Source organism: Falco rusticolus, chromosome 15 (genome assembly GCF_015220075.1).
Source record: "Falco rusticolus isolate bFalRus1 chromosome 15, bFalRus1.pri, whole genome shotgun sequence".
In the NCBI taxonomy this organism is placed as follows: domain Eukaryota; kingdom Metazoa; phylum Chordata; class Aves; order Falconiformes; family Falconidae; genus Falco; species Falco rusticolus.
The window spans coordinates 10,884,129-10,905,000 of NC_051201.1; the positions used below are offsets into that span (position 1 = coordinate 10,884,129).

The following is a 20,872-nucleotide window of genomic DNA, read 5'->3' on the forward strand; positions in this document are numbered from 1 at the left end:
GCGGGCACCTGTGCGGGGCGGCGGGAGCTGGCTCGTCAGCCGCCCTGCTTGCCCCCCCGCCCGCGGGCAGCCGCCGCGGTTGTGTCCAGGCCGCTGCTCGCGTAGCTACGTAGGAAGTTTGACCAGGTTAAAAACAATGTCTCTTCTCGGGGGTTATGTTTACCCCGGCTCGGGCCCGCGGCCTGGCCCAGCGCAGCCCCGCGGAGGGGTGCCACGGGCCGGGGCAGCGCCGTGAGGCAAGTGCCAGGCCTCGGGGCGGGGACGCGGCGCTGCACCCCGGCCTGGCATCAGCGCCGCCCTGACACCTGTGCCAGACCCCTGGCCCGCTCCCGCTGGCCGCCTCCACTGCCCGCTGCGGCAGATGGCCCCTGAGCCACACGTCAGCTGCTCTGGCTTGTGCGCCCCGAGCCCCGGCTCCCCCCGGCCGTTACATAAGGAGCTCAGGCCCGGGCCGGTGGCGGGAGGCCTGCGCCGCCGGGGCCGCCCGCGGGCCGGGGCACGCTGGCTCCGAAGGCAGGCCGGGGCAGGCGGGTGAGCAGCTGCACCGTTCTTCGACGCATAAAGCAGAATGTTGCTTAACAACAGGCGTGTAAAGCAGTATGTCAAATTCCAGAGACTGCACTCAGTGGCTTAGGTGAATAAACCCCAGCCAAGTCATGTTTTAAGCACCTAAGCCCCTTTATGGATCCGGGCCTAAATCAGAGTCACAGAGGAAGAACTTGATTCGCTAATATCACAGCCCAAGTCTTAAGCAGCAGAATCAGCATCTTTTCCTTGCTGTGAAACATAAAGCATTCCTAATTGAGCCTTAATTATATTAGTAAATGTGCACCTCTAGTATAGTGATAATAGACCATCTAAAAAAGGTTCCTCCTTACTTGCCTGTTTCTAAGGTTTGCTTTTTCAGACTTAAAATAAATTTAATAGGCAAAAACCTTTTTCTTCACCAAAATAAATATTGATTACTTGATATATTTTTTTAAGGTTTCTGGAGGACACTCATCCCTGCTAATCATAGGTATGGGCAATATCTCCAAGCCAAAGCTGCTTCTCTCACGGTGCCTGGATCTACCTGACCATCCATCGCTGCTGCGGTTCCCTGCATACCTGCAGGTAAGGGAGGAAAATGAAATGGCAGGTAACAACTGGACTATGGATTGATTCCACAAAGAAGCACGCAAGTGCTTAGCAAGTCTTTAAGAAGCCACTTAGGTCATCTTGCACACTGCCATGTAAACTTTACACATTTTCCTTCTTTTTCAAGGCCTTTAGGATAAAGCCCTCAATAATCCTAGGCTCCTGTTCACAGTCACACTATAACCCAGGATTAAAGTTCTCTGGCTTAATAAACATTTCATATTAGTCACACGGAGAGAACAAATATCCTTTTTTAAAATGTTAACCTTACTGATAGCATTTGATAGCGATGAAATGCTCCTGACCCAACTGCCTGGTGTTTCTCAAATCAAGGCAAACAGGATTTCATTAAAGTGGTCTCACCACATCCCTACCAAATCCAGGGATCCCCTACATACATTCTTCCCGAGTTTCTCTCCTGCTATCCGCAGTAATTGTTCTCAGAGCACTTTCACTTCTTTTCACCAATTAGCTTCAAGTCAAAGTGTCTGCCACATACAAACTTAGATTCACTTATCTTGCAGGTCCTTCCAGCTATCCTGTTGTTTTCTTAAATGGTGATGATGTCTCAATTTTGCTTCTAATTTTCTGCTCTTATTATTTCAAAATCAGCGATTCCCCTGTCCTGCCTTTGCCCTGCCCACTGTAAAACTTGGGTGGTATCTGAGGTGTTACTCTCTTCACATTCAGGATTTCACTCTTGTTACATGACCTGCGAAAATGTCTTTTGAGGATTCCTTTCTTAAATCCTCATTCATTACTATAGTTCTCTTTTCTGCCACCTCAATTCTCCACTTTCTTTCCAAACTACTGAACCACATCTAGCTCTGTAGCTTTTTACTGCTCTGCACAATTTTGCAATTGTGAATCTTGTAATTACTCCTTTTCGTATGAAATTTGAATCTCATGTCCTTATGCAGGACAACTGCCCAATTGTGCCTCAGTCCAAGTTTCAACACAGCTCTCTTCAATTCTGTTTCCCCTTCCTTGTCTTTTTTTATCATAGTTCTTGCACTATTTTGCATTGTCTCCAAATCCTCCAGATCTGAAACCTTGAAGATCTTCAAGTTTATCGGACCCAGAATCAAAGTCAGCAGGATTTTGTTGGCATCACATCCCAAATCTACAATTCTTCTCATACTTAATTGTATTTGTGCAAGAATGTATACGCTCAGGTAATCAATAAAGTACTCAGTAAAGTATTAATTCTAGTTTACAGTACGCACAGACTGTGACTGTAACATCGCTGCCTTGCTACCAGTTCCACTTTCTAAAACGCTGATTTTGTTACCTGTAACTAATGTGCTTGCTGTTCATATAATGTAAATTCCATTCACTTTCTTGTGTAACATTTAGTCTAAGATTCTGAGATGTTTCTCACATTTCATTAACCTTACAGTTTATAAATTATCTGCCATTCATATTTTCTGTTCTTAGACTTCCTCCTCTGGTGGCACTTTCTCACTTCCTGTCTTTGTTCCCTAGGATACATACAGGGAATACACACCTTGGAGATTTCTAAAGTTCAAACTAGAACTACAGTTCAGGCTATGCAAATTTTATGACATATGAGAAAGACAGCCTGGCCAACATCCTAATTCTGATTTTTAAAGACCACAGGATAAAGTTTGTAGCTGTTCCAGGAGCTGCTTGTCTCTCCATAAGCTGTGCGACAGCTGACCACTACAGGGGACAGTAAGGCCTTGTCTACATTGAAAAGACCAATTGATTTCATTGCAGAGTGTAGAAGGAGGATTTTGACCTGGGAGGTTCAGCAGCTGAGACAGCTGTTTCTTTGACAGCTGATAGCTGTCATACCAATTTCCCTCAAGATTAATTTTAAGGCAGCTCTAATGCAAATGGAAGCGATAACGTAGAGTCAAGGCAAAACCTTAAACTAATGGAAGACAGGTAGTGTGCACATAGTGGTGCTTCAGGTCTTGCAAAATAACCAGCTGAAACACATTCCCATTCCAAAAAGGCCAAAGGCTATCATAGCAAGGGATGACACTCTTTGGGGCTGAGAAAGGGCATTTTAGTAAAGGATATTCTGTAACTGATGGAGATCAATTTTGTGACCGATAGGGTACAATGGTGGATTTACCATTTTACAAATGCCAGCCTCTATTAACAACAGCTGCACAATGACCTACTTATAAAAAAGACAAGTGAAAATTCCATTTTGGAAGACAGCTGCATAGAAATTAATATTTCCAAATGAATGTGGAGAGCCTAAATACTACTGCCTCAGGCACTTATGCCAGAAAGGTTAAGTGGCACATTTAATAGATAATCTCTTATGATTAATTTATCAGAAAGAACCAAGTGGCTAATTTCCCCTAATTGAAATTTTCTGGCATGATAAAAAATTTTCACATATAATTCCACTTCCATTTAAATCCATTGTACTAACTTATTATATGAAAGCAAGCAAAACTAGTGTCTTGAATCCTGCTTTCATTTTCCACTAATGAAACAAAATACTTGAGTGGCTGCAGAGAAAGTAGTGGAATAGATTCTTCTGAAGACTGATAATAAGAAATGGGGTCAGACTTTCAAATCTAGTCCCAGGTTTCAAGTACAAAAAAGGAGTCACATTTGCAGACTGCTTAACATCCATCTGCATTTGGTTGCAGCAGTGAGAGAAACCTAAATGCACACTAACTTCAGTGAATTGGGTGGAATAGGGCTCACGCAAATCAGCAAATAAATGTACTTTTTACAAGACTGGAGCAGGCTTCAGGGAAAAAGCACATAGCAATCTGTCAGGACTGACTGTATCAGTGCACTAATTCTGCAATATCTGAGCTGTCTATACCTATATTTTAAAGTATTTCTAATAAATATTTCTATTTATTTTTAATTTATATTAATTTAAATTTTTAAGAAAGGGGTGGCTTCTTATTCAGACTGTGGTAGTCAGATACAAACTCTTCTTCAGGTCTGGCACAGAAAGAGCAAACTTTATGCTAAGGATAGACAGGAAGAAATTGCTTTGAATTTAACTTTGCTAAGTGAATCACTTCAGAATTTGAGGGAATGAAAGGGTACCTGGCATCTGCAACAGCGGAGGAAACTTGCAAAGGGAGAAGCAATACAGGTCATAAACAGAACAGAAAACAGCAGTTACCCGTTTCCTTTGGGCCATGAGGTAGTATGTGCATACAGTGTATTGTAAAATCAATGTCTCCATTATATCCATGGTTTTTCTGCCCTGCCATTTTTGTTCCTGGGCTTGTCTTTTCAGAATACTTTCTAAGTCTTTCTTGATGGTCAATTGCAGCATTCCCATGCGGTGATTACTTTGTTTAAGGCTCCCACCACTACTGGGAGTTTTGTCTCCCGCTTGCCTGTTGGAATTAGTTTCTGTATGTAGTAATTGTTTGATTGTAGTAATTGTATGGCTCATATAGACCTCATAAGGATTTTTGGTTCATTAATAACAAAAAATTTTGGAATGTGCATATTTAGGAAACATGGATATGGGTCTTGTGCAGAAGTATCAGATCTTGAATCCACTGTACAGATGCCTGGCACTCCTGAAAATTGCTGCAGAGCATCTCAGCTTGGCAGTGTTGAAAAAGTGAACCTCTACATGGTTCTCTGAGGGTTTCCTAATAAGTCGCTGAAACTGGAACTCCACACGCCTGATTCCAGGTCTTGCGCCATATTTTTTGTAGTAAAAAGTATTGCCGTTGATTAGATTCATGATATGCAAACACTTCTTGGCTAGAAAGTAGAACTGTGTTTTTAATATGCTTTTTATCTGTCACAGGTTTTACAGGTTTTAAAACTGACACAGAGGAATTTTGCCGATTCCATTCCCTTCCCTTTCTCCCTCGGATGGGGGCGGGGGGGGATTCTTAAATATTCTTGCTATAGACTTGCCTGGTCTTCACAGACTTTGCTCTGGGTAGTAGCTTCAGATGTGGAAGAGGGTCTGAACAATCTGGGCCAGAGCTGGGAGCCATAGGCCCCCTGTCTTGTCCAGTCAGTTCCCCAGCAATGCAGCAGTACAGGGCAAATGCCCTGCCAAGGAAACTCAGCCTTTTAGAAGCAGAAAACAGTAATAATATACAGCAAGTCGGTGTGGTGGTTCATCATCCAAGGCCTTGTAGCAGTTCTGCAGCTTTGCTAAGCAGTTACCAACAGATGGCAATACTGCACTGAGTATTCGGTATCTGTATGCGGTTCTACAGTCTTCCCCCTGTCCTTCACAAGGAATTGCAAAATGGTTACTACCTTGTTTTGAACTCCTTCCATAATGATGTCACATAAACATAATCGTTCTGGAAAAAAATTATGAACAGAAATTGTTTTGATGATTACGCATAGGGGCAGTGCTTTTGAACGCTATCGGTGGTGGCCCGTCTCTTCACCCGTTGAAGGTAAAGGGAAATTCTGTAGTTTCACCGAGGGGGCGGTCTGTTAATAATCTACATTTTTGAAAGATGTCTCCCTTAAAATACTAGAGATTTGTCCAAAGCACCAAATTCTTTTTTATATAGATGTAAACCTCAAGTTTCAAATGTTTGAAATTATATTTTTTTAAATACGGCATCTTTCTCCTATTAAGAAATAATTGTGTGGGCCAAAACCCCCATAACACAGGCAACCGAAGAATATAAATTGTACTATGATAGGGAAGAAAAATTCCAATTATGCCAGAGGCATGGTCCATAATAGAAATATTTTCTGTAAGTTTCTTACTATTACAGATAGCTTTTCATCTATAGAAAAGGGAGCCAGAGTATAAATGAGCATTAAGACACCATATTTTAATTACTTGGCATTCTAAAATGGATAATGGCAATGAGAGTTTAAAACACAGGTAGGAAATGGGCTAACTTTCTCAGAGAAACAAAAATTGTCAAACTAGAGCTTTTTATATTACAATTAGCAATTTTACTAAGTAAAATAATAGTTCTCTATGATTTCATGTATTCATTACTGATCTGGAAAGAAAGCAAAGATCTGAAAAGGGAGCAGCAAAATCTGTAGGTGACAGGTTAAAGAGGACTAGAAAGAATTTCAAAAGAAAAACCCAATTAGATAGCATCATATGGGCAGACTGATAGCACGCAGAACTCCGTTTTGATAACTACAAAGTATTGTGCCATGGAAGGAAAGAAGAGATTCTGACCATTCTGAAAAAGTTCATCAGCTTAGAAAACAGACTGAGGTCATGTTTAGCTGTGGTCAAAGGAAGCGAACAAAATGTTGGGATGCATAAGAACAGTGATAATAAGATGAAGAATGTTAGAGAAATCAATATTGGTATCTTCATCTGGAAGGAAATGTAATGGTACAGGCTGCAAAGATCTCAAGAAAGGAAACTACAGGTGAAATTAAAAGAAGGATGAGAAGAATAACCTGGGCCAGGGAAAAGGCCAATGGAAGGATGTTTTGGTTTTACCCTTTAAATGAATCAGGCCTGAAAGGCCTGTGAATAAAAAAAACCCATAAACCCATAAAAATTACACAATATTACAGAAAAAGTAGACTTTGAATTTCAGTTCTTGCTGTCCTGTAACAGGAAAACAAGAGGAATGTTGTGAAATGCAAAAATAACAACAATAATAATACAAGCATATCTAGTGGAAGGTGTCCCTGCCCATGGCAGGGGGGGCTTGAACTAGATGATCTTTAAGGTCCCTTCCAACCTAAATCATTCTGTGGTTCTATGATTCTATGTAATTGTATTACAGAACTTACTGTTAAGGGAAATCCTCAAGACCAACAATTTCACAAGATTCAAAAAGAGATTCAGCAGTTAAATTGTTACCAGTAATACTCAAAAGTAGTGATTTTGGAGAAAAAAATGTGGGAAGTATATGAAAGCTTCATGCTTCATGTTTTTAACTTTCAAAACAGATTTAAGATTAAGTTGAAATCTAATATGTACAACAGATTATTCATTGCCTATGGGTCTTCTACACCTTCCTCCAAATCCTCTGCTGATGGCTTCTGTTGGAAACAAGACATTAGGCTAAATGTATATAGCTGAACTATTCCTATACCCACACTGTGCAAAAATTCTATTGTGAATCTTATTCCGTGGTGATCATATTCTTCAACTATACTGAAATCACAAATAGATTTTAGCAAGCCTGTGCAGAGATGCATTTCAATAGACCTAACAGTGGCTTCCTAATTTGCACGTTATTTACCCTAGCTATAGCAGGCATCTTTTTTTTTTTTGGGGGGGGGTGGGGTGGGGGGAGGTGCAGGGATAAGAAAAAAAAATTAGTGATGCAAACCTTTACCTTCCTGCAGAACAGCCAACAGTGTCTCTGTTCCTTCCTTGAATCTGCAACTGCTTCAAACCCTTAAGAACACTGCTTGGCTTCTTAGCTGTCATATTTGGCCTCCCAAGTGTCCAACATAAAGCTTCAGGCTGCATTAACATCCTGCTTTGGGTATGACTGAAGTTGTTTGTAGTCTCTCCCAAAATTGTTCCAGCTCATTTTGGGCTAACTTGATGGAAGATCCATGGAGATCACTACTGCATAAGCAGCTCACATCTCTGTAAATACCTGATAGGGAATACACATGGAAGAGAACCGCAGTCTCATCTTTTCTGAAGAATCTAGTATTTCTGTGCTTCACTTATCAGCCCACAAAATGACTGTAATGCTAACACTTCACATGAATGGTAACTAGTTAATTAACATTTCTTAAAGTCCTGAAACCTCAGATTAATAGTGCTCTGGAGTATAAAGACATAATATTATTTCATTGAGCATTTGTCATTTAAAAAGCTCTATGCCTAAAGCTTTAATCAAACTGCATAAGATGAGAGCAATTTCTTTTTTTGTCACATTTGGGTCTCTCGTCTCCACTAAGATGCATGTGTAGTTAAACTGTGCATTTCTTTTGAGAGGTGCACAGGTACTACTGTTTATATGATCATGGAAGCCAAACTAAACAGCAGAATCCTACACTTGAGAGAGGTGTATAGTTGTTTTAACAGTTATTTGTAGAAGATATGTTTCCAGAATTTACAAATTGCGACACTGTATCACTTATATCAGCACAGAAAAAATCTCTCCTGTTCAGTTAACTATTGTTTTGCTAAAGCTACCAAGTCACCACGTCTCTAAAAGGCTTTGTTTCGAACAAAGACTGCTATTTTTTGTTATATGAAACAATTACTGGCTACCAGATTTAAATCTGTTTTGGTAGCATAGGAACACTTTCTTCTTGGGTACAGTTCCTATATACGCAATGGATTTTAACAAGGCAGGAAATAAGTTTAAAATTTACCATTATGTTATATCAACTACTACAGAAAGCAAGGGTATTCTTTTGAATAATGAGCAAAGAACTATGAATTTTCAGTAATGTTCACTAATACAGAAATCAGAGCTTTTAATGGTGGTCAAGAACACTTACTTGAATAGTACAAAATAACTTCATATATGTATGTCTCACCTGAGGCTAAAATTTCCTGGTCAATTGCCAATTGTGCCACAGACATTAATATAGGAACGCAACTGAAAATGTTGAGACACCATTGACTTCAATGGCAATAAAATCAGGCCCCATGCAATAGTTGTTTTCAGGCTGCAGATGACAGTATGGAGCATCAGATTGCTTCCTTGGACTCCAGTTTAGTGTCCATGCGAAGATCTTCCTCTTTTCCAGAAGACCTCTGGCAAAAAACCATCATACACAGCAGAAGACTGTTATTCAAGCCACACCATCTGGCTTGGTATATAGCATCAAGAACAGTACCACATGTACAGAGCAAGCAGCAGTGATCTCTGAGGCTGAGGGCATGGTGGGGCTGCTCCTCTCAAAAGCAGCTGAGATTTCTGTGTGGTCAGGAAGACTGCATGATGATGGCTTGCAATTATCCAGGTTCCAGTGGGTACACAAAAACAGCTCTGAGCCCACGTATTCATTTTGTGTATTCTGGGAAGCCAACTGTATGCAGAAAGCTTTTTTTGCCTTTTTTTTTTTTTAATCAATACTGACAGGTAAATTCCTTCTCAAATATTTTTAGATATTACATATAAATGTCACCCAGTCTCTTGCAATTAAGCATTTCTTTCCCTTTACAGGCAGAGAAACTGAAATTAGATTTTTACTCTGAAAGGTGACTGGAAGAACAGCAATGATGCCTCCTCTGATTTTTATATTACATTACATATACAATTTCAGTAATGACCTATTTATTTACTAGTTGTCAGCCTGGCCCATTTAATATTAAAAGTTTCTATTCCTAACTTCACTATGAAAATGCATAGAAATGCAGGAAGCACAATTAATAATTCTGCTAATGATGCAATGGCCAGGAAGCTCACCCTTTCATAACTGCTAATAAGACAAACTGGCAGGAAAAACACTTACCTAAAAAGAAAGCAAACAGGCTTCTTTTTCAGGTAAAAGGATAGCAAAGTTGTTAAATTATGTCTACTTTTTGACACAGTCACATCAAAAGCACTTGCCAAGTTCATAGAGGAAACTGTTGCACAAGCCTGGTTTGCAGGTCTGTGATCCAGCCATCACTGTCTCTTGTTTTTATAAGATGAGCCAATCAGTTAGGTAAAAAAGGGTTCCGCTGAAAACAATGGAAAATTAATTTTGATGGTAGTGGAATTCTGTCAGTTACCATAACTATTACTTTTTCAGGTAATTATTGTATTTATTATTAATTATATTAGCATTAATTAAATATTATTATCTTAATTACATGTAATTATTATAGAAATATTACCTATCGTACTTATTTTGCATATATACTATACTATAGAGAGGAAAGGTCTTAAAGCATACTATTTAGAGAAAATGCTACGTACTTCCAGATTAAAAGTACTTTTCACAGTGGAAATGGTTTAATACAGACATTTAAGTTACTTTGGTTTCTAGAAAAATAAATTTTTTGCAGTCATAGGCTCTGATCTACTCCTGTTAAGTTTTACACAAAGATTGCTGCTCATCTTAAAAGCAGCGGAATCAAGCTCTCGGAATATATTCTTTAAAATATGCTTACTACTTTAAATGTTCATCATTGCTGCAGTGAATAGCATACATGTCTGAGGATTAGGAATTTGCAGTATCAAATAGGAGGTGACTTTAACTGTTTTGGTCATGTGCATATTAATTCAAAGCCCTAGCAAATTCCCTACGTACAATTTTTCAGTTGTAAGTCAAGTCCCCAGTGGGAAGCAAAGACAGCTTTAAAGTACCATTCACATGTAATTCTTGGCAGCTGACCCACTAAAGCAGAGTTTTGAGACTTGTACTTCGCACTGCTATCATTTCTGCAACTAGTTTCCTTCCTCCCCTCTCAGTGGGGCTCCTGCTGGGAATGTAACACACACCACTGGAGTAAGCAGTGATGTGCCAGTCTGCATCTGCTACAAAGATGCCTAAAAATAAAACTCAATTGGACAATGCCATTTGGTGTACAGCAGCACATCATCCAGTAACGTAAACCAGGCTGTCAGCAAAGAGAAAGGATTGTTCAGCTACATGCCAAACAGATCTTGGGGTGTTAAAAAAACCCAAAACCAATCCCTTGATATTAATTTATAAACTTAATCTCTCAAGATTTATTATCACTGCAGTTTAATGAATTTGCATCAGTGAAAGCAATATGAGAATATCTCATCAAAATTTACTATTAATATTTTAAGGAATCAGCTCATCTTGCAGCTTATTTCAGTTCAAGGAAGTTCTCTGGTAATGTAGACTTTGTTTTAGAAGATGTCTACCCTTCGGGTTGACATTTTTTCCCGTGCGTATCAGATGAGCCTGATTCTTTTGCCAGTATCTTTAGAATCCAGTTCTGTAGACTGAATCTTCTAAAAAAGATCTACATGTGAATGTTGTTCTTTCTACAGGTTCTGTTTAAAATACCTGCCTGTATTTTTTTGCTTATGTGTATTATCAGGATCCTTGAATTTAAAAGGGTATGATCATACAGAGGGCACAAATGACTACAATGCAAACAATTGCAGGCTCTTAAATTACAGATACAACTTTGTACCTCATCCTTCATGCTACCATATGGCTTTGCAGGGAGAGAACTCTCTAGATCTTTGCATTTTTGAGGTTTTCAGATTCCTGTTGAATTTTATTTGGAGGATATTTACAAATATTATTCTTAACTCATAAATTGCTGACCTTGAAACAAATGCCCACATTTATTTTTTGTAAAATGGCAGTGCAATTAGACACAGAATGGAAACGTATTATTGGCAGGTCCTGGGCCTTCAGTAAGATCTATGTGTAAATGGATGTCACTGCAAGATCAGCACCATGATTTTTAAAATCATTAAGTAAAAACATGACCCAAAGCTATCAGGCTATAAATATCTTTTGTTACTGCTACTGTCGTTATAGCTGGAAATCCCCAAATTATATGTAAACTGTTGTACAACTGGAGAAATTAGCTTTACAAAGATTTCTGTTTATGTATTTTCAGAAAAATGATTACACACTCTTAAAAACATGGTATACAACCACTACAGATTGGACTTCATTCTTATTATGTCCTGTGCTGGTTTGCCAATTCTACAGGCACAAAAACCATGACAGAGAGTGTCCCAAAGTATTATGAGTCTGATTTTCTCTGGAAACCACCACTCCTAGAACTGTGAGACAAAGCAAAACATGAAGCTGCATGGAACTTGCAATCAGAAAGCCAAAATTAGCAACCCTAGAGAGTGTCAGTATGTTATTTTATCCATATGAAGAGAAAAACGCAACTCCTGTCAGGGACAAATGTGTCTAATCCCCAAATCCTACTTTTCTGAAACCATCACCCTGTGTACATAGTATAGAGTTTGTTAGCTGGCACAGGGGTCAAGCTCACATGCTTGTGGACAATTATTCCAGGAAATAGCAAATCATGTTACCTCAATAACTCTCCAGATTATTTGTTCTCTAAAAACAATATTGAGCAGATTGGGGGATAGATGTGTGTTGTACATTTTAATTTAAGAGCACAATAATAGAAGTTTTTTCACTACTTTTATGATTATTATCTGATATCTCTATGACAGGACATAATTGTCTCCAGATTTGTACAGAACAAAAAATATTTAATCTGCATTGTGTCCCCAACTTAGAATGCTATTTATAAGCCTTGATGCTACTGCAGTTTATTTACCGTCTTCTATTTGTCATTTTTGGTATAGTGAGAAACAAAGGTAAATATGACAAATCAACTCGGTGTATTTTTATCATATCAATCTTTGTAAAAACAGGTAATTCATTTATTCCTCACAATATCTGTTGTAACAATTAAAGGTAAGACAAATATGTGTGTGTACCTGTGCATGTACATATGCATTTCTTGGCATGTTTTAAGGTTGTCTTTGAGCTAGATATGAACTGATTACACCTAGCATTAGTTAAATATGAAAAATGATGGGTTTATCGTTCTATATTACTTTTATTTCATATTAAGGCACAATGTATTTACGTTACTTAGAGGAAGCTAAGCATAAGCTACTTTATTGTGATAAATTTGCAATAGGTTCCCTTACTAATTAGGCTTTTTATTTCCTATATAACTATGCATTTCAATCTCTTTTCTTCTCCTTTTTCTTTTATGCTAAACTGAGCATGTCAACTACATCACCATGTCTGAAATATTCTCCCATTAAAAAGGAAAAGGAGTATACTCTCTGTCCTACTGTTTATTGCTTCCTCATCTTCCAACTCTTGGAGTTACAAAGATCCTTTACATATATATATATATAGATATAGATATATATACAGCGTGTTGATGTTCAGTGCCACTAGCAAAGCTTTACTTTGAAAGATCTATATCATATCATTTCCTCACTTAACTCTTGGGGTTCCAAAAGAAAACTAATACATGCAAAATCAAAGAACAGAAAACAACTGATATATAGAATTTGTATGGCCTACAGACTGTATTACTTACTCCATTATCTTTTAGTAACTGTTGGCTTGACGTTGTGTGCCTAAAAGGATCTATGTGGGTTATAGTATCTTGATTCATCAGTGTGAAATAAAAGCAGTAACGCACCTGTAGGTACTGTTTATCTGACTCTTTGAATTATTTAGCAGTGCACACACAAAACGTGAAAATCTTTCTTCCCCTCAAACCTCAGTAGACAGTTGCTGCCACGGGGCTGTTGTCTCATGGTCCCTCACGCTGACAGATATGACAACTCACACGAGTTGCACACTTGCACACTACGTATGTGCAATTCTTGTGGGACTGTTTTGTTTCCTGCCTCTCACACCAGCGAGAACTGTGATTTGATAGTCTGATACAGACTAGGTAGCTTTTTATTCTTCCTTTTATGATAATGCAATTGATTAGATGTCATGCAAAAGAGCTGGGAACCACAACTATCAATGTCAACAAAGCTATACACAATTTATATTAATGACATATGAATCAGGACCTTTGGAGCCAACCAACAGTAAAGAGGTTCGCATGTGCCTCTTGAAACAAGGAGGATGTAGAAATTGAGACAGGGGATGCAGAAAGCACCTTTAATGGGCTCACTCAGACATAAAGGGCATCTGTCTGCCTTAGATGCCCTAGCATATTTGGAAGACGGTGAAGGATCTAAAATTAGAGAAATAACTTCTGGTAGCCCTTAAACTCCAAGCAAATGAATACCAAGGAATTTCTGGGCTGTGAAAAATACAACAGTAAAGTGAACCGTAAACACTGTGAAACCTGCTCCTGCATCCTTGGCATGTGTCCAGCTGTGCAGGATATTTGCACCTAATAACACAGCCAGTTGTATACCATTTTGGCTGAGGAAGTTTAAAAAGTAAGCAAACAAAGAAAGAATCACCAGGCACTGCACCATCAGCTTTAGTGATGAGGAGAGTGAGCCGCTCAAACCTGATGTCAGATTTATCATGGAGAACCAGCCCCAGGTGGTGGACCACAATGCAAGCAAACCAAATACACTCTGGGCAGCAGTTACAAAGGAAGTATGAAAGCACTAGAAGCTGACTAAACAAATCAAGAACCTGAGACCAACCACTGAGGTCAGCTATGCTGGCTTTCCTGTTGGAGCCAGAGGAAAATGGTACTCAGCCAATCAAGCATTGCTAGCTGCACTGGTCCTTTGGAAAAACAGATGAGACTGGGCTGCCAAGTTTTAGTAGATACGTCCCACTCTTCTCTGTCAACATCCTGAATATCTTCTAAAGCACAGGACAGACAAGTGGCCAAATCTCCATCGTGGCCAAAGTCTAGTTCATAAACATCTCACGTTTCATGATGTCACTAGGAGACCTGGACTGGTTTGGATAGGACACCCAAAACAGGCTCTATATTGAGAGTTTTAGCAAGAGTCATTTACGAAGGAAGCTTTGTCAGTCTCATATTTTGTTGTTCCTGAGAAACGCCTTCCTGTAAGTGGATTACTTAAATCCCAATCCCAGTCGGGACCTTTGAATATTTCTGTAATTAATTAAGAAACTCTAGAGAAACAACTAGTTCATTCATGTGTCATGCCTGCATCAGATCGCAGCTTTATCTACTACACTTCTCCGTATGTTCCTAAGTAATTTAGCAAAGTTTAAACCATGAGATATCGGCTTACATGTTTCTCTTATCCTTCTGTTCAACCTACTTTCATAATTCCATGTTCTCCATTACAAAATTACTTCTTATTTGGCAGTTTTCCACAATGCAAAATAATCTGTGTAGGCAAAAGGTAGTAACAGTACCACTAAGGCAGTTGAAATTAAGTTGCCTTTGTTACAGTGCCCTAACAGAAACTAAGGCAATGCAATAGCATTTGGTCCCCTGTGCAGTCCCACTCCAACAATCCTGTGTTGCAGGAACTTCAGTCCCACTCCAACAATCCTGTGTTGCAGGAACTATCATGTGGACATTTTATAAAACTACTGTTTCAGCTTCTTTCTAGACTGCTTCAAATATTTATATATATTTATAAACATAGGTAAATTTTTGTATATATATATATATATATAAACATAGGTTAAAATAATTATCTAAAATTCACCATTCATATGGTAACATGTTTAGAATAGACTATTAAAAGAAGAATTATATGTCCACTGTAAGACACTTACTAAAAAAGTCAAATTCCGTTATCTGAAACAACATAACACCTTAATGCAACCAGTCGTACAAGTCAAAAAACCAAAACGTAATTTGTCAGGTAGCCTCTAATTTCAAACATTTAGTAGAAGTATACCTGCTTATAAATGTTCCAGAATTAATTCTAGATTTTATTTCACTTCTTGAATAGTATTTAGACTCGATTATATTAGAAGCCCTAAATATCTTATTAATAAGTTAGGTCAATTACAGAACTACATTTTACTCTTAGTCACAACCTTAAAATGGACTATAATTAAATGCCATATTTATTTCTGAGTAAAAAAAAATATAAAAAAATTAGTCTAGTTTTCATTCACACATTTACAGCACATCTGTTTCATAAAAATCTTCTAAGATCTAGTATTACAAAATGTCAACAACAATTCTTTGTCTCTCAAATATTCTCTCAACACCTCCATATTTGCTGCATACTTTGAACTGTTCTAAGCCAACTGCTCATGGCTGAATAATAACGAATTCATAATAATTTGCAACTCATCAGAATAAATGTTTTAAATATAAGAACTTCTCCCGTATTTGGATGGCCATGCAAACTATTTTACCACAGCTGGCTGAGTACATTTTTGTGGTTTTGCAAGCCGATTCCTTTTTGTCAAAGTTTTCAAGAAAACAAGCAAAATGAGATCCCAGACATCTGAATCACCAGACATTTAAAAAAAAAGTATACATATGTTGAAGTAGTTGACTTCTTAAAGCAAAAATATGGAATGCCAATGACCATTTTGTGCATGCAATTGGGAGTACTCCATTCCTGTGCCCATCTAGCTGGTCGCAACAGGCAAAGAATTTATTTCAGTCTAGTCCTCCATTTCAGCACAACTGGAAGACATTTTTTTAAGCAGGACAGCAATTTAAAAACAAACACATCTTCTTCATCTCTGGACTAGGGACGCTGACCTTAGAAATATCTGAAATTTTTCCACTGTCTGTAAACAAAACTGGACTGCAGGCAGTCATGATCATATGTCACTCTTACAAAACATTCTAACTTGTTGGCTAATTTTTTGAAAGGTTATTTGCTGTCAATCAAGTGACCATTTCTGCTTATAATAATGGTGATGACATCAGACATGTAGAAGAGAAGATTAATATAGGGAGTCTAAATATATAAACTAGAAGGTCATGGGACACATCCAGCGTTAATTGAAGTCAATGGTCTCCATTCACTTCGATCAAAACTGGACCGATCCATGTAGGATTACGAGATTTATAAATAAATAAATTTAAATATTTTTTTCCCCCTATAGCCACTATCATTGGCTTGCAGCCTAGGATTTTTTAAGGTGACCTGGATCTTTGATCTGTCTGACAAGAAAAAGTGATTGTCCCTATTTTTATTTTTAGGTGGCCATATATAGCCATGTTCACTCTTTCCAAAATGAGACTTGCCCTGTGGAGGTAACGGGCAAGAATTTTTCCAAACTGCAGGCTGGGGGCTCTAACCACACATTTATTTTGCCATTTGGTACTGTTTACCAAGAAGCTGGGCAAAAGCCCAATTCTCATTTTAAGCCTCAGGTTGGACACAACCTGATTTACTGAGAGGTATAAAGCATAGGTCAGCAGTTTTCCTGTCAGGCAGCAAATAACTAAATTTCACTTGTCTGAAATAGAATTTTAGTTGTGCTAGGCTGCGGGACAAAAGGACTGTTCTCATCCTGACAGCTGGAATGGATGATTTGTGAAATGTATTTTTAGAAATCTTATTTGCCTACGTGTATGCCTGCATTGTCAAACATTCAGACAGCAAGAGCAAGTTAGGCTACAAGCCACAAGGACTGTGACATACTGTACAAACTGTATAACATATCTAGATCTAAACCTGCATTTTCATTCTTACCCTCCCACTGCAAATACACGGTCCAAATTTAATGCAACACTACTGCTGTTCCTCCTCTACTTCAACATATTATCACTACAGCATTCACAGAAATTAGTAACCACAAAGGGAAAATCACTCCTGATACAATAGGATATTAGTGATCAAGTCTGTGTTCCAAAATCACCCTGGTTTTACCTGCATTTCCTTTTCCTAAACCTATCTCTACCTGATCAACAGAAACAACAACATCCTGTAAATTAGCTTTTTCCTTTAACAAGACAATGCACTCTCAAGGGATTTTATTACTAACATTCATCCTCCTAATCTTACCCCACACCTTGCTGATACGCACATCCTTATTAACATTTGCACAGGACTATTGTGCCAGTGCTGCTTTTTTCCCCAAGCTAATGATTTCTTCCTCTTACAGCCCACAACATCAAGTTGCACTCATAATAAATTTCAAAGCTGGTTTCCTCTCTCTCTAAACAACATTGTTAAATATTTTGTTTAAACAGTGCACTGGTTTCCTTCCCTTCCTATTCAATGGAGGTCTTGGAAAGCACTTTTCACATAGAATCATAGAAACATTTAAGTTGGAAAAGACCATTATGATCATTGACTCCAACCATAAAAGCATGCTGATCTCTAATTGTGAAGGACTAACTCCATGACATTTGAGGCCTCCTTATGTCTGAAGATTTACAAACCACTGGTCCAAGCCCACTCCTGCTACTTCTGAACAAATAACTCAAAGCAAAAGTTTTTTTTATTCCATCATATACCTAAATAGATGATTCAGGAAGCATTTGAGTTAAGTTTAGCAGTGATTGCATTTTTATGCTGCCCAGTCCCCAATTCTTATTTGGAACCACTGGCAAGTAAGGTTTGCTATAGGTACCATTTACCACACATATGTAATATCAATAGAAAAATCATAAATATAACTGAATACATCTATTCTATGCTGATTTACATATGATTTTTCAGAATAGTTAATTACACTACCATCTTTCAAAGTATTTAGAATTCACAAAATAGAAACAGATATTCAGTAGAAATACATCACTGTAAGCATTCAAGAAAGTAATCTTACTGTACAATGTCAGAATCGATTTCTACACTACATATCTTCTAGTCCTTAAGAGTTTCCTCTTTATTATTCATTGGCTATTATGCACTTCTGCCGAATTGAATGTTTTCATACCCTGTTCATATTAAGAAGTGTGAACTCCCTATTTATTTCTCAGTCTGTCTTAAATTCCCACCATCTGGTTAAAACATATTAGCTTTAAGGCCAGGATTCTTACCAGTCTTCTGTGCCTTTATGCTCTTAATCTATAAACTTAATCTATAATAAATTTCAAATGAAGTGTCTGATCTTCAGAGACAGTTATGTGTTAAAAAAAATATGCTTATTATGTGTAACTCAACCATCAGTGTTGACAGAACCAAATTCTGCACAGATCCACTGAATGCAATTAAATCACTAGGATAACAAAATATGGCGCAGATTTGGGCACCACCTGACAGTGTGAAGGAACATGGTCAATGCATTGTATCGAACTGTAAGACTAGGTCTGTAGAAAATAACTCTGCCTGTGAATACAGCATGCTTTAGTCAGCATGGCTTCTTGTAGTTTTGGGATCTGTTTTGGTAAAACTGCACGTTGGTAAAACACATAGCACTATTAGGAAAAGTTCTGGTGGATGGCCATCAGCTAGTGCAATATAATTTGCCAGCTTTTCATCAGGGCGGGAGATTGTTATGATGTAGCACCACATCATGCTCTTCTATGACCCAGAACTGCAAGGTATGTGGCTTTGAGAGCAGAGTGGTTTCCAGAGAGCAGAACAGTTTGCAGGTGAAAAAGGTCAATAGCTCACCAGGGATTCTAGATTTCTTTTTGGACAGGCCTGGGCTGCACATGCAACAAGACTCAAGTGTGAGTGGTAATGTTTGCCTTAGCAACTCCTGAATGGATTGCTTCTTCCTAAAACAGTCCTCAGCACTGCTCTGCGCTGGCTAAGAAACACAACCTCAGCACAAGAGCAACACTTGAGCTCCTGGAGGGCTGCTGGCAGCTGAAAAGCTCCAGAATCACCACCCTGCTTCCCAAAGATAGGAAGTACCAGTATCCTTAGAAATACATGTCTGTTTGTGCGTGTTAATCTCTCTCTCTCTTCATTCATTAAAAATCCCCCAAACAACACAAAAACAAAAAAACAGTGGCATTTTGTGGGCTTTTTTGGATTACTTTTGAGGTGTAACCTCAGATTCTGGCCTGGGAGGAAGGAAAATCCATCCCACTAATTTAATTTCTCATTCCTCTCCTCTTCAGCTCCTTCTGACTTCCTTTACACTCAGTCTTTCCACTTCATACCTATACTTCCTTCCAATCAAAAACTTGTTGAAAACTCATTAGTCTTTTTAATCTTTTTAAAAATCAGCATTTCATTTAACATTTAGTTAAAAGCAACAACAACGGTACCTTCTCCAGCCCTTAACTGCACTCTTCCAGTACAAAGAATACTCCAACACTCCCCTTTCTTGAAGGAGCCAACAATATGACAGCCTTCTGTTCCCTGGTGTTTTTCCAAGTATTTCCCAGGTATCTCTTAATTTGAGAACTAAATTTACTAGGAAGAGACATACTTAGTAAACATGCAAGAATCAGAAAAGTTCGGAGGAAACGCACTGATGAGAAGCCCTGTCTGCCAGCAACCATCTGTTATGGAGAAGGAAACAAAGCCACAGATTGCTCCTAGGCAGCTCCCCGCAGACGCTACTTGAGGACTATTTCTAGCTTGTGGCTAGAAGGTGTCCGATAAATTGACAATTTCACTTCTTCCCACAGAGTTTTCTGATTAGCAGCACTGAAACTGGTGGAAATTACTGTTATTTTCACTTTATTAGTATCATATCCAAGTGTGTGGGTTTGGGTTTTTTTCTTGGGGGGGGGGGGGGGGGAATTACAGCCAGATGATTGGATGCCTAGCCCTGTAGACAAAATTTTGCTTACATGTATTCCAACAGCTTTTAACTACTCTCCTAGTATTACACATTACCTTGTTTTTTTGCCAGACATTTCTGCACATTATTAAATGTTTGTTCCATTTAAAATGTAAGATTCTAAATAAGCCTTGGAAATAAAATATAATCACCTTCTACTAGGAAAGACAGGATTTACAGAAGACTATTTCTGGGGAAATAGGATTTGAAAATACAATGTATTGCACAGCAAACTTTTCTCTACAAAACACGCATGAAGCCTGAGAAATAATAACCAACCCATTTAAACTCGCACAGCAAAGCCATCGTAGACCAGGCCTCTTTCCAAACAATTCCCAAAGCCAGCAGCACCATGACAATAAGGGATCAATTTGAGATAATTTTTATGCGGTTTACCTAATTCCCAAATAAATCCATTTAACAGCAGTGTTGACTTCTGCAGTTTCTCCAGTAGCGATCCTGAGCGGGAGAGGCACACAGTGCCTGGCAGGTGCCACGGGGACCTCCATCACACACCGCTCTGCCGCGGAAGGACACCGCACCTGACCGCAACACAACGTGATGCGAAACCTCATGATTTCGAGCACTTATAACATACTGGCCCATTGATTTTTCTTGCCTTCTCCCCTCTCCTTCTGCATGGCCCTCCCTCACCCGCGCTCCCCTCGCAGCCGGGGCCCGTCCCGGGCGGGCCCTGTCATCCCCTCGCCGGGACAAGCCCGCCGCCCCCCTCCTCACCTCACCTCACCCCGCCATCACCCCCGCCCCGGGGCACCCCCGGTGCCGCGCTGCCCAC

The 20,872-nt window shown here is 38.9% G+C and overlaps 1 long non-coding RNA gene across 1 annotated transcript; it reads right to left on the bottom strand.

Annotated features, from left to right (window-relative positions):
• Positions 1-4,135: 4,135 nt before the first annotated feature.
• LOC119157883 lies at positions 4,136-20,774 on the bottom strand. Its single transcript, XR_005107691.1, has 4 exons — positions 20,473-20,774; positions 8,572-8,791; positions 7,404-7,673; positions 4,136-5,426 (listed from the first exon to the last, which is right to left on the bottom strand). It is a non-coding gene; the product is annotated as an uncharacterized LOC119157883 (long non-coding RNA).
• Positions 20,775-20,872: the final 98 nt, after the last annotated feature.